This window comes from Notothenia coriiceps, unplaced genomic scaffold (assembly GCF_000735185.1).
Source record: "Notothenia coriiceps isolate Sejong01 unplaced genomic scaffold, NC01 NC01_scaffold00036514, whole genome shotgun sequence".
Lineage (NCBI taxonomy): Eukaryota > Metazoa > Chordata > Actinopteri > Perciformes > Nototheniidae > Notothenia > Notothenia coriiceps.
In genome coordinates this window covers 190,134-203,327 of record NW_011369215.1, presented here as the reverse complement: position 1 = coordinate 203,327, position 13,194 = coordinate 190,134, and the positions used below count along the sequence as shown (strand labels likewise).

The 13,194-nt window shown below is 40.4% G+C and overlaps 1 protein-coding gene and 1 long non-coding RNA gene across 2 annotated transcripts in view; one reads left to right on the top strand and one right to left on the bottom strand.

The window, feature by feature from the left end:
- The window catches only part of rab27b (RAB27B, member RAS oncogene family), a 69,951-nt gene that overhangs the window by 2,613 nt on the left and 54,144 nt on the right, over positions 1 to 13,194 (top strand). The gene's annotated exons all lie outside the window — the stretch shown is intronic.
- Positions 10,918 to 13,194, bottom strand: part of LOC104963948 (uncharacterized) — a 21,489-nt gene continuing 19,212 nt past the window's right edge. The window contains exon 3 of the long non-coding RNA XR_800365.1: positions 10,918 to 10,928. This is a non-coding gene — a long non-coding RNA (uncharacterized lncRNA). The remainder of the gene's footprint in view (positions 10,929 to 13,194) is intronic.

Below are 13,194 nucleotides of genomic sequence, written 5' to 3'. Positions count from 1 at the left end.
TTTCGCCATTTGATTTATTGTGATTGGTTTAAGATATCTATTTTTGTATCTTATTATTTATCATGTTAGATGTTTAAACTTCTTCTGCATTTTTAATGGCAGATGATATATGTTTTTTGTTTCTTGTCCGTTAGAGATTACTTAGGTTATTTAAGAGTGGTATCGTGTCAATGATAATAGGAAATGTGTTGATATTTTATGACTCGCTCTAATCGAGGTGCAGGCTGATTCATTACCATAATTCAGAGAACAACTCTATTGGCAAACGCTGCTCCGGCATTGCGTGGAATACATCCCTATGACAAAAGTAGTTATAGAGGTCACTAAAAGAGACTTAGGTACAATGCTCTCTTGAATTAGATTTCATAACTTGGAGCTTTATTATTAGGCGCTCTTACCCTCGAACCCATGGTTCAACTCCTTAGATATGATTACTGCTTACCTAAGTCTGAGAAATGCTTTCGCCTCTTTATTTACAGCAAGCAGCATTAAGTGTGTGTAAATTATTGCTTAGCAGCGCCGGCTAGACTAGCTAGCTACAAACAAACGTTCACACCATAAGCTCTCTTAACCTAAAGTGATAGCATCACTATGTATATCAGCATCAGTAGTGGTTGTGTTGAAAAATATTTGTCTTTATTACGGCTCGATAGTCGGAAAAAGTTACGCGTGGATTAAAGTGGTGATGTTCGTTGTATCTTAGTCGGCTTTTGACTTTACGGGTGACGGAGAGTAAGGCTAGAGAACCGTGACATTCTTAATATGTATTGAAAGGGGAGGCCCGAGCTACTCAGTCCCGTCATGGTTGTTGGTGACACAGGCACAACGTAAATGCGTACAGTCTGATATAACTGTAGTTGAAATACTCAATGTGCCATTTACACCACAGCTGTTTGACTAATTAGCGATCATTTCCCTTTTTTTGTTGTTTCTGTTCTCTCTGCGCTCTGTCCACCCAAACCCATACACTGATACACCTCTAAAACACATGGTGCTTTATAGTGAGCCAGATCTACCTATCTCCCTACTCTCCCCTATCTACGCTTCTTGTCGTTCTAATCTAATATGTCTATGTATCTCACCCTATATATCTATGCATCTGAATGTATCTCGCAAAAAGCTTAGCTCACACATAATTCCTTTTCTGTTTCTCTCCTGCAGCTCCCGTACCCACACCACAACCTCATTACAACTGATCACACCATCTAAAACCAACGGCACCCTTTTAAGAGCCAAACTCCACCTATCTCCCCCTATCTCCCTATCTTAGCTCTCTTAATATCTATCTCTATTCTTTTATGGTCACGCGCTTTCGGCTTATCCTGATTGCCTGACTTGTACTCTCTACTTCCTGTGTTTGTCAGTCTGTCTTCGTTTGTTATGTAATCCGTGTTAATCATGCCCAGGGGTCTTACAAAAAGGACATGTCCCTTCTGTAAGAACATTTTATTTTTGTGCACAGAAGATCTGTGGACATTGCCCTAAGAGAGCAGCCAAAAAAGCCGCTACGCGCCTTTGAGAAGAAGCGTCAGAGGTTTTGATGGACAGCAAGGGGGTTGGTGTCAGGCGGAAGAAAACCACACATTTGCTTCCATCAAGGATTGAAGCCATTGTCTCACGTATGTCACTTGTTTACGGTATGTTAGGCACCGGACACACCAAGCTGACACCAAGAACACTGACACAGCGGACCCCTGACTGTTTGGCGCAATATATTGGGCCCGAGGATCAAGTTGAATGTTGTTTTTTATATACATTTATTTCTTTAATGATGTTTGTATCTTATTAACCAATATACACTTTGATATCACTTCAAATATAGCATATTATTGCAATGGTTATTATGTTAGATATTCTCTTTTCTTTCATTTTAAAAATCATACTTCTTCATCTTAACTTTCACAGCCAAGGGACACTATTTTAATTTAACTACACATTTAAATAAACAGAGCACTTCCTTCACTTCCATGTTGTGTTCCATTCTTGCTTAGTACACACTTTTAGACCTTAAAGGTAGGGTATGTAAGTTTGACAAACCGGCTCGAGATCGCTAGAATTTGAAAATACACAACCGGAGAAAATCTGCCACTTCCTTACAGAGCCCCTCCTCCAACACACACGAACGCGCACATGACCAATGAGGGCGCGAGATAAGTTTGTGCACAGATGGAAGGCTGACAGGCAGGTAGGCCATCCAGTTATTTTAGCCGGGCCGGCTCAGATGATTGGTCATGCTTTTTACAGTATTAAGGCTTCCACAGATGACATTTTTTTATGTATTTTTTGTCAAAGCACTTCAGATATTCATTGCTATCGGGATGTTAAGAGCATTCCATGGAATATAACAAGTGTATCTCGAGCCGGTTCCTCAAACTTACCTACCCCACCTTTAAGTGAATATCTGACAAAAAAACACTTTGAAAGACATAACCTTGGACTGCGAGAAACTGCAATGGACATTTTTCACTATTTCCTGACATTAAATAATAACCAACAGTTGTTTTTATGCAGCTGTAGTTGAGTGTGTGCGAATGACTCTTTGTCACAGTTTGCATACGTCTGTGAAGCAGTTTCACTCAAGACTTGTTTTTTCTCTTTGGACCGTTTCTCTGTTATAGTTTTTAGTAAACTGTCACACAGACGTTTTGCACACGACATTGTTGAAGAACACCCACTGCCCGCAGCAGCTGATGCGGAGGGGAGCCTCCCGGCAGACTCTGCAGGGAGACACTCTGGGGGAGGACGCTTGCCATCATCATTTATTGAAACTACTGCCTGCCACTTAAATTGTGACGCAGCAGCTCACACCACAGAATAAACAAAATCCTGTGTGAAAAACCAGGTTACTGTTGGGTTTTCTGCGATCTGAGTTTAGGATTAGCTGAAAAGAGTCCAGGAAGCTTATTTACAAGTTAATAAAACAATGATACAATGAATTTGCAAATGGTTAGCCCGGCCGAGCTTGCTCTCTCCAGTCGCAGGGGATGAGAAAGAGACCGGCTTCTGTTTTTCACATATTTATCATCTGTAGTCTTCTCCCATTGGCTTAGCATCGACGGGGGGCGGGTCCAAGGCACGTCCTGTCATTTTCTGATGTTAATTTTACAATCTTCTAATATCTGTCGGTCATTTAAACATTCCCTAATAATAGTATTGCAGCGTCAATAAGTGAGAGTTGAAGACAGTGTGTTTAGTGTGCAACACCACGTGTCATTCTCCTTATATTCACGTAAACAAAATAATATTAGCTACATGCTAATGCTACAAACACCGTCTGCCAGACAGGAAGTGGAGTGCGTCGACAATGTCGTGAACAGAATAAAACAGTGTTATTAATTTAAAGTTTACGGCACATAATGATTTTATTCCTTACGTTCCATACAGACACCACACCTGAGATCTGGCTGACCATTATGAGCGCATGTGTGTTCTTAACTCCAGTTAATTGTGAGATTGTAATTAAAGTAATTAACGTCCTTCAGGTTGGGATCAATCCAGGCTTTTTTTTTTTCTTCAAATCATTGCATACAAATCAGGAAGAATCCGTGACCAATGGAACCCATAGATTCGGTTTCATATAATTTAAAACCATGCACGAGACACTCGAAAAATAAGGTTAAATTCAACATTATATATATTTTGTTTTAATAAAATAATAACAAAATGATAATGAAAAGATCAGATCAGGGTAAAACAATGACAACAAAGTTCTAAAAACACAGAAGATAGACCATAGGATACCAAATTCTCCCAAAACCAAGTATATGAGACTCTCTTTTTTAATGTTGTGATACAGTCCCATAGTGGCTGACATTATTAAACACTTGATGTTAAATGGTGACGATATTTGTATGTCTTTCACGCTCTTAAAACTACATCCCCTGACCTCCTTGATTGCACCAGTCACAATGACTAAAACCACTCCAGGTCGCCTTATGACAACTAACGTAAAGACAGGTCATAATGAAATGCTTTTACAAAGTCGAAGCTTAGAAAAACTCAACGCATTTACGTGCAGCAGAAATTCATTTTTTTCTAAGGTTAGGAAAAACTCCTCTTTCTTTTCCTGAGTAATGCCAATCGGATCGAGATAACAATAATTAGGAGCCACACTCAAACTAATTGCACATGCTCAGCCTCAGACCTGTAGACCTTTCACGCTGTTGTCAGATAGTTTTTATGAGGTGCACCAGCAGTTTCCATGGTAATGTTTGAGAACCCAGTTGTACTTTTGAGGATTATCCGGACTGAATTGCCACCTGTTAGAATACAGGTTGGATGTGTTGCTGCGATGATTTTCCGTGACCTTTTAACTCTGGGACGGCTCTCCCTAACCGTCGTGCCCTTTCCTCCTCGCCCTGTGTCTGTCTCTGTCTCTGTCACTGCCTCACTCTCCTGCCAGCCACCTGCAGTGTATTGACCAGAAGCAGCAGGATTCAGCCTTTCTAAGATGATTAATGCATAGATAAGATTGCCACCTGATAGCGAGGGCCTGACTGACTGCAGTAACACTTCTCTCCAAGCCAAGCGTGGTGTGTGCGGTCCCGATGGCTGTCAGCAGAATTGAGTTTTAGTGATAGAAATATTTCCTGGCTGCAATCATTTGTTTAAAGCTCCATAGGAAGTTGGAGCCAAAGAACCAGACTGTTCACTGGAGACAGTACGTCTCGAAAATCACCAAATTATATCTGGCATTTTCAACTCGTATTAAAGCGGCTATGATTCAGATTTTTTATAGCCTATTACTAATGGATCAAATGACAACATGTATATGAAGTAGGGCCACTCGTAGAACAAAACAGCAGCCGCACACAGTTCAAGACAAGTTGGGGAAAAATAGTAAAGTGTTTAAATGCTGATAAGATGCTGATTATTTCAGTAGTTGGTGGAGACCCAAACTGAGGTAAAAGGATAGTGAAAGTTAGGGGATTTTAGGCCAAATTATAATCTTTATGGACCTGTCTGGACGCAAATTACGTCATTTACCATGTCCACAAAGATTGTAGCATGTACGCCAATTGCTCCTGTTTCGTTCCACACTCAGTCCAGTTGGTGGCATCTTTAAGAGAACACAAAGACGGCCATGTTTTTGCCTTGTAACCATCAGTGGAGCTCACTCGTCTCTGCCATGACTGACAGAACTCAAATGCTTTTTTTAATAACTTTTTAAAAGATTTTGATTGGTTGTAGTTCAATGGACTATGTGGTTTTGATGTTGTGAAAAGATACATGGAAATAAAAACTAATACAAAAATGAGTTGCAGCTGTGTCTATAACCAGTCCAACCCTGTGTGTTGTTGTAAGCTCCCTGTAGTGGTTGAAGTTGTGCTCTGGTGTAAGGATGGAGATGGTGTGACACATTCAGGTTAACGATTTGATCTCAAGTGTTTCGCTCAGTTCAGCCAGTCGGTTCAGATAACTCACAGCCGGATAAGCAGTAGAGGGGTAAAGGAGAGAGAGCACTTATAAGTCTTAGTATGACAACCATAAAGACCTAGAATAAGCAAATGACCCAACACATGCCAAGATGCCACTGTGGCTTCAGCGACAAATTCAATGGTCATTCTTTTAGGGTCTACTTTAGAAGGAAACATGCATGTTCTGCCGATAGCCAGCTAAGTAAATCATAATGAATACATTGGCATTTTGGACAAATAAACACATATAAAAAACAATTGCATAATTATTGAGGGAATTTTTTCTGTCTGTAAAATATAAATAATTTTTTTTTTTTTTTTTTTGTAAAAAAACCAAAACATTCGTGTCTTAAAAGTGAAGCCAATGCAAAGGTTCATTTAAATTTAAAAAAGTGTGTTTTCTGTTCATGGTAGTTCATTCTAACAGTTCGGTTGCCTTTTAAAAAGCTAGTTAAACAATGGGTTGTAGCTGTTGGTTGAGAAAAAAACAAAACAACAGTAGTCCAAAAACCAATGGGTGACCAGTCTATGCCCAAAACCTGCTAAAAGGTTCTAGTGGTCAAGGAAAAATTTGACTTTTAGACAGGAGGCATTCTACTAATGTTAGTTTAACCTTGGGTACTCTCTAACCTTAACCAGGGGGTTGATTGGTCTAGAGATGGCTGATTAGTATTTTGAAAGACATTGACAAAAATCTGTTAAGATTGGATTGCTTTTTCTTCTATGCAGCGGAAAAGCGTATAAATACTGATCAAATGACTAACTCTGGCGGACAAACGATGTAATGGATTACTGTTCAGAGATTAGTTCACATATTGCTCATACTAAATCTCAATTGGCAAATATCTGCTCAGCTTATCTAGCTCTATTCCTGAGATGATTTAGGTAGAAAATACATTCCTTAGCGTTCGCCTCAGAGAGACAGAGACTGAGAAATGGAGCGATTTGAAAGAGTGAGATCAGGGATGTGGGTATGACTGCAGGATCAATAATGAAGGATGTTCTTCTGGATAGTAAATCAGCTCAGCAGTACATTCTCTCCCCTCAGTTGCCACTTTTATCCTCACTCATAAATACCAGGATTACAACTTGTTATGATGGGGAACTCCTCGCACTGTAGTGCTGTTTTAATGATGTAGGCCATTCTTGATTTATATACAGCACAGGCACACTGATCTCTAACCGTCCTATAATCCAGCATCAGGAAACGGACGTAGCTGGACACCATGAAACTGTCATTTTGAACAAATTTGCCTTTTTTTTATTCGTTTATATAACAATGAACACTCTCCTATTTATTGTTTCTGCTTTTTGTTGCCCAACTTTTACAGTTTAAATAATAGATTCCATACAACTGAAATGAACTGCTATCTCCCTTATTCACTTGGGTTGGGTACCAAACTCTGTACTTCCATGGGTATTGATCGAATAACGAAGGTACTACTGAATACTGATGCCCGTTAAATCCATCTGTGTCAAATGTTGGTACTTGAATGCCTCTGGTTGAGGGAGTCTGAGGCTGCATCTCAGGTCGGTTAAATGGATTCCTTGCGTCCCTCACTTTCGTCGTTTCCCTGCGACTAGTCCCTCCCACCAGGGAAGCATGGAGAGACGCAAGGAAACCACGAGAAGCATTGTATTAAATGTCGTAGAACAAAACGTGATCTGTCTCTTCAATTTGTGTCAAACACAGACCTTATTTGGAACTATTTTCCAAAATCCTATGGAGAAATTGCATTGCTTTTTGTCGAAGGAACCGGACGTGGTAAAAATGCTAACTTACTTCCGAGTTTTAGGACGCGTCACTGCGGTTCTCTATTAATTGCAGTGTTGTTATAATGCGTAAAATAAAAGTTTGAGAGACTGATTTAAGTGAGATAATAAAGACACACAAAGGACTGACGTTATTCACCCCACATTACAGCAACACAGTTTGGCATTTTGTCACTTCACTGGACCACTTTGCATATCTGCCAGTGTCAGGAAGGCTGCATACACTCCTCCATACGAGGAGCAGGAGTCAGGTGATGGAACGAGGGTCTCGCTCCATGTGATCCTCCTGCTCCTTCATCCATGGCCAAGATCTACCGGAGGCCAGAGATGAATCATTGAATTCATAGATTATGTTGTCTGATTGCCTTTCACTCGGTTAAATTGTAGTTTTAGTCCTATATGTGTTTAACAGACATATCATGGCAATACTAATGTTGAGGTATAATGTTTTTATAATTTGTATGCTATGACGTTTGTATTTTGTTTTTGTCTTTGCTTTGGTTTGCTTTGTCCAGCCCTTTGAGGCCTTTCTTGTGATTTGGGGCTATAATACATTTTGATTTGATATGTTTGGATTGACCTTTCAGGAAGGGCAAAAGGTGGATTTGAAAATGGTTAAAGGACTGGGGGGTTTTCTGGTTTAATTGTGGGGATGTTTAGATAAAGCCTAAGACAATTGATGGGTGGGACAAGTTGGCATTCTCTCTACTGTGTGTGTGACGTAAGCTGTGCTCTGTGTGCAAAGCCATTTTATCCTTTAAGGATGAAGTAGCTCTGTTACTGCAATTGGGGGCGTGTGGCGTAGTGGGTTGTGCGTTGGTGTTTGGATCAGTGGGTCACAGGTTCAAACCCCACTGCATGTCGTTGTGTCCCTGAGACACTTCACCCCAAATTGCTCCAGTGGGGATTGCCCACAGTATTGAGTATGTCAGTCGCTTTGGATAAAAGCGTCTAACAAGTGACCTAATAACCTGTAATTGAGATCGATTTAAATTGTATATAGACTTTCTTTATTACTTTATTAAATGTAACAAAAGACAAACTTTGCCCATGAATCATTTATCAGTTTCTCTGAAAGGTCACCTATTGTGCAAAATCCACTGTGAAAACAGATTCTGAAAGTTACCGAAAAAAAGATTCGCTCACTCTTTGGTCCTGATCCATTTATATAGAAACCTGTCTGAAAATGAGCTGATTGTCACGGCTGGAGGGCAAGGTAAGCAGGACCCAAATGCAGAAAATAGGTTGAAAGCAGGAATCCTTTATTTCCAGAACTATCGGCAAGGCAAGACAAAACATAAAGTCGCTCAGAACATAAACCCTTCCAACAACGTCAAGAATCTCACAACGACAGACAGAAAAACCAGAAGTTAAATGCACACAAGACTAATCACATAAACAAGACACAGGTGGGGAGGGAGGAGAAAACACAGGGGCACAAGGTGAACACAATCGGGTAATCAAACAGGAGGGAACACAATCTCAAGTATGCTTGCTTGGTAGCACATGTCTTCCGAGCGTCTTGCTTCAGAAGCGAGGCAAGAATACTTCCTAGCCTCGGAAAACGAAGAGTGGAACAGGCGAGCAAGTGTGCGTCATACGAGAGGCCCCGCCTTACATTTTCCGCCACAGATTTGGGGAAATTGGTCCGTGCGCAAAGCATTGTGGGGATTTTAAGACCGCTGAGTCTACACATATGCAGCCTCGAAATGTCTCCAAATGAAGTACGCCGGCCTCGGGAGAATTGCAAGTATGCTGCACTTCAGTACTTCGGCGGGACTCGATGACGTAGTATGCTTGAAATAGTGGCTCTGGAGCAGCTTTACTCGAGATTGAGACAGGAAGCAACAGACAACACTTTTCAAAATAAAACAGGAAACCAAAGACAGATCTTGACAGGACAAAATAAAACAGGGAAAACTAATACGAATCATAACACTGATCAGATTTTGGCCACTTTATGATGTCATTGTTTGGCTTGTGTAGCCATTAGCCAATCACCAACCAAGGTAACCCCCCCCTTATCACCTGAATCTCCTCCTAGAGCACCATTGAGTTCTTTTTAACCAAATCTCTCTCAGAGGGGTGTGGGGAGGGGCTCCTTATTTTCATCTAAAGTAACAGACAGAGAATCAGCACTTTGGAAACAGGGCTGAAACAGAGGGGATTATGGGTAATGCTGCAATGATCTGTTTGGTGTTTCAGCCAATCAGAGACAGGTTCTGTATATATCTGAGACCTGTGATATATTGATGAAAAACAGTATAATTGGGGACCTTTAAGGGACTTAGAATTTCCTGAGAGCAGCTTCTCACACCGTTACACCAGTTACTGCAACAACATGCTCCATTATACTGGATTGCAGACCTTTGGCTGCCAGACAACGTTAAACACATTGCAGCAACACTTACAGTAACACTGAGAGGAAACACACGGCATCAATAATAATGAATCACTCACTCATTCAAACGCTGTCTCGCTGGCTCACCCACACACTCCACTAAGTCACTTTCTCACACACTTGCTGTCTCATGCTCATTCACTAACTACGCAGCAATTGTATCTTTTACTCATGGGCAAACCGACACTAATCAATCATTTACGATATGATACAATATGATAATACCTTTGACGCAACAGGATAATACGAAAGACTCTTGAATTAACATTTTAACTGGAAATAACTTGTTGACTTTGAGGATTCACTGTTGAAGACATGGTTGGAGACAATGCTTTTATAGTAGGTGCAAATACACAGAAGAAATCTAAAATATCTCTAAGGTAAAGAATAAAAAATAAAAATGTCTAGACTCTTAAAAACCCCACAAGTGACTTAGGGACAACAACACAGTATAGAGTCACTCCATCCAACAAAATACAGAGGAAAATCTTTATAAAAAACCGCTCGTTAATACTTTTTTAAACAGAGCAATTTGAATGGACTACTTTCAGTGGTGGATTGATACACATGTGGAGCTCTAAAGCAGGGGTTCCCAACCTTTTTTGACCAAGAGCCCCCCCCAAATGACTCCTGTTGGAAGTTGCCCCCCCCCCCACACACACACAAGGGGGGAGGGGGGGCGCAACAGCGGTAATTAAAGTTTAAAAGTCTCAAAAATGCTACAACTACTCCCACAAACTGGATGAATGTGAAGTATTTTGTTAAAGGAGGATGAAAGCGTAATTAAGGAGCACTATTGGAGTGACCTTGATGGTTATTGGACTCAGGATTCATTCATTTGGATTCCCGCTGTATGAAGAAATTAAAGGACGGCGCAAGTGGAAACAATTCACAAAGGGATTGAACTGTTTAAAACACATGCTCAAAGTAAGCCGGGTTTTGCCGATGTGTTTATGTGGATTCAAAAGTTGTAAATAATCTACAAAATGGAGGAGACCGATCTGATCGGAGCAACTGTGACAAATAATCCAACTGAAACCGGCATGGACGATGACTATGTTTTAAAAATGCGCTTATCCAGAAAATCCTGGTTTGGACACTTTACGGGCAGAAGAAACATTTCTATTAAAGAAAGAATTATACATTTCTGTCTTTTTATGCCTTTAATACTAACTTGAATTTTTATTAAAATTAATTAATCACGATAGTTTATTTGTACGTGTAAATATGAATTAATGTTGCCTAAATTCATCTCTTGCAGGTCTCTGTCGGCCTCCATGTGTAACCTCATTGTTCTGTTCTCTGGTGCGCCTCCAACGGGGTGTTTTGATGCCCTCCTTCCAGTGTGTAGCAACCAGTATTTTGGCTGTTTGTTATCAAACGTATAGTTTACTTCTTTTACTTCCGCAACATGCCTCAATTTTAACATCTGATCTGGTCTGATGTGTGCCGTTGCTTGTGAAAGCTGCGATTGAGCTGACTCTAAGAGGGTATGAAGACAGTGTAGTTGCAACTCAAGCTCTCTGATATCTTATACGTATGTTTAATTTTCCTTGCCCTTTATCTTATTTTGTTTACTTACATTTGTTTTTAACATGTATATTTTCTTACTTTTTATTTCTATTGATGTTCATTTGGAGTTGTTATTTTCTTGTCTTTTAACTTCCTTATGTACAAAGCCATGTCTTTGTATGCTGCTCTGCAAGGCATACCACTGGCCCCAATCGAGATTCAATAAAGTACCTTGCACCATCATCCTCACTGATACTATAGAAACAACTTCCATAACATTCATTCTGGCTGCAATTAAATGGTATTTATCCACTTTATACAATGCATTTATTCAATCACTGTGTGTATAGACTCTTATTGCCTAATTTTGATGATTCCCGTCTATTATTGTGTTGCTCTTGTTGGAGGAGCTGTAGACCTAAGACTGTTAATCGACATGACTACACTGTTAGCTATGTCTGTATGACCAACATAAAATATAAAGCCCTTGGCCATCCCCACGTTCTGCTCGGAGCCTCCTTGCGAGTGCAGGTCCCGTCACAGATCCCTCCGTCCTCGCAGGCGATCCTTGCTGAGGGGTGAGGTGTGTAGACACTCTCTTGGGTGCTTGAGTGCTGTCTAAATCGGGGGTGGGCGGCTCGCGTCTTCATTTCCTTCTTGACCATCTGTTCCCAGTCGATGTGTTCGCGGTCAATTAATCTGCCGAACAGCCCACTGTCAAACTTGTGGTCAGGTGATAGTCTGTTGTTGACTGCATGGCTCTGGTCATCCAAATATGACGAGTCGATATACAAAGATCTGTATCCTGAATCTGAACTGTTATTGTTAATTGTGTTCTTGTATATCATAAGTCGATAATGTGCTTTCATCACCAGCGTCTCTGTGTGTCACATCATCCTGATCTAAGGATATGATTCAAACTTATGTTGATACACGCTTTGTGTATGCTACTACAGCAGAGATCAGTTGAGATGAGATTCTGTTCTCAATAAGTAGCCTTCAGCTGTGCACTTTGATCTGGGCATCCAGCCTCGTAGTATTAGCTTGATTTGAGGGATTGTCTTGGAGCTAAAGCGATTGCTTTTTCAGTGTTTGAAATGTATCTATTTACTCTCGTGTACAAGTATTGTGTTACGGTGTACTCCAATATTATTATTTTCCACAGTTTGGAACTGTTTTTATTCCCTCTTGGTGGGTCAGGTCGGTCTTATAGCAGCAACAAAGGGGTCAGAGGTTTCATTCTAAAAAGAAGGATTGGGACCTATGCAAAACGATACTGACCTGATCATAGTGCACGTTGTTTGCCATGTGTAAAGCATATTCATTAATGTCTTCAATTCGATCTATTTTGTCATTAATATATATGGCAATAGGGTCAGAATAGACTTTCTACTTTGAAAACAGTCTGCTGGTATTCAGTACTTTTTATGTTCTGAGTATCTTCTCAAAAGCCATCTAGTTTTACTTTGTTCTTGTAAAGAGTAATGCAAGTTTAAGTCAGCACTTCTACTTTCATCCACAGAGTATCATATTTTTATACCCGAGATCAGCCTCTGATATACTTCTGTACCATTGTTAGTAAGGACGTGTTGTACTTCTGCCATCTCTGATCAATGTTTGTGATGTATTACTATGTATATTAAGTTCGTTTTTGTACCCAGGCCTTGGCTCTATTGGCTGCATGTCGCAGTCATTCTCTCCGTCGACACTAAGGTAATGCTTGCATTGTGGTGATGGCAGCTATCAGGTTGTTGCTGTTCACATCTGGTTTTGCTGTCCGTTCCAGTCTTTTACTGGGGTGCAGCTGATACTCACAGGATGGTCTTCTTCTGACACTGAGATATCGCCAGGTCACACCTGCGTCCAGAGGGATGCATTCTTCCCGTGAGCGCACTGGAATACTGATCTGCGAGAAGAGGTTACAACCACAAGCAAATCACAGTGCTCAATATTTTATTGGTGTGTATAAAGTGCTCCTGAAAGAATTAGTGGATTTGCCAATTTTTATGCATAAATATAGTCTGTGCCATCTATTCTTGTTATCGAAATACTGGTTCTTGTTCCCAGTAGATTTATGACTTTATATTAGTT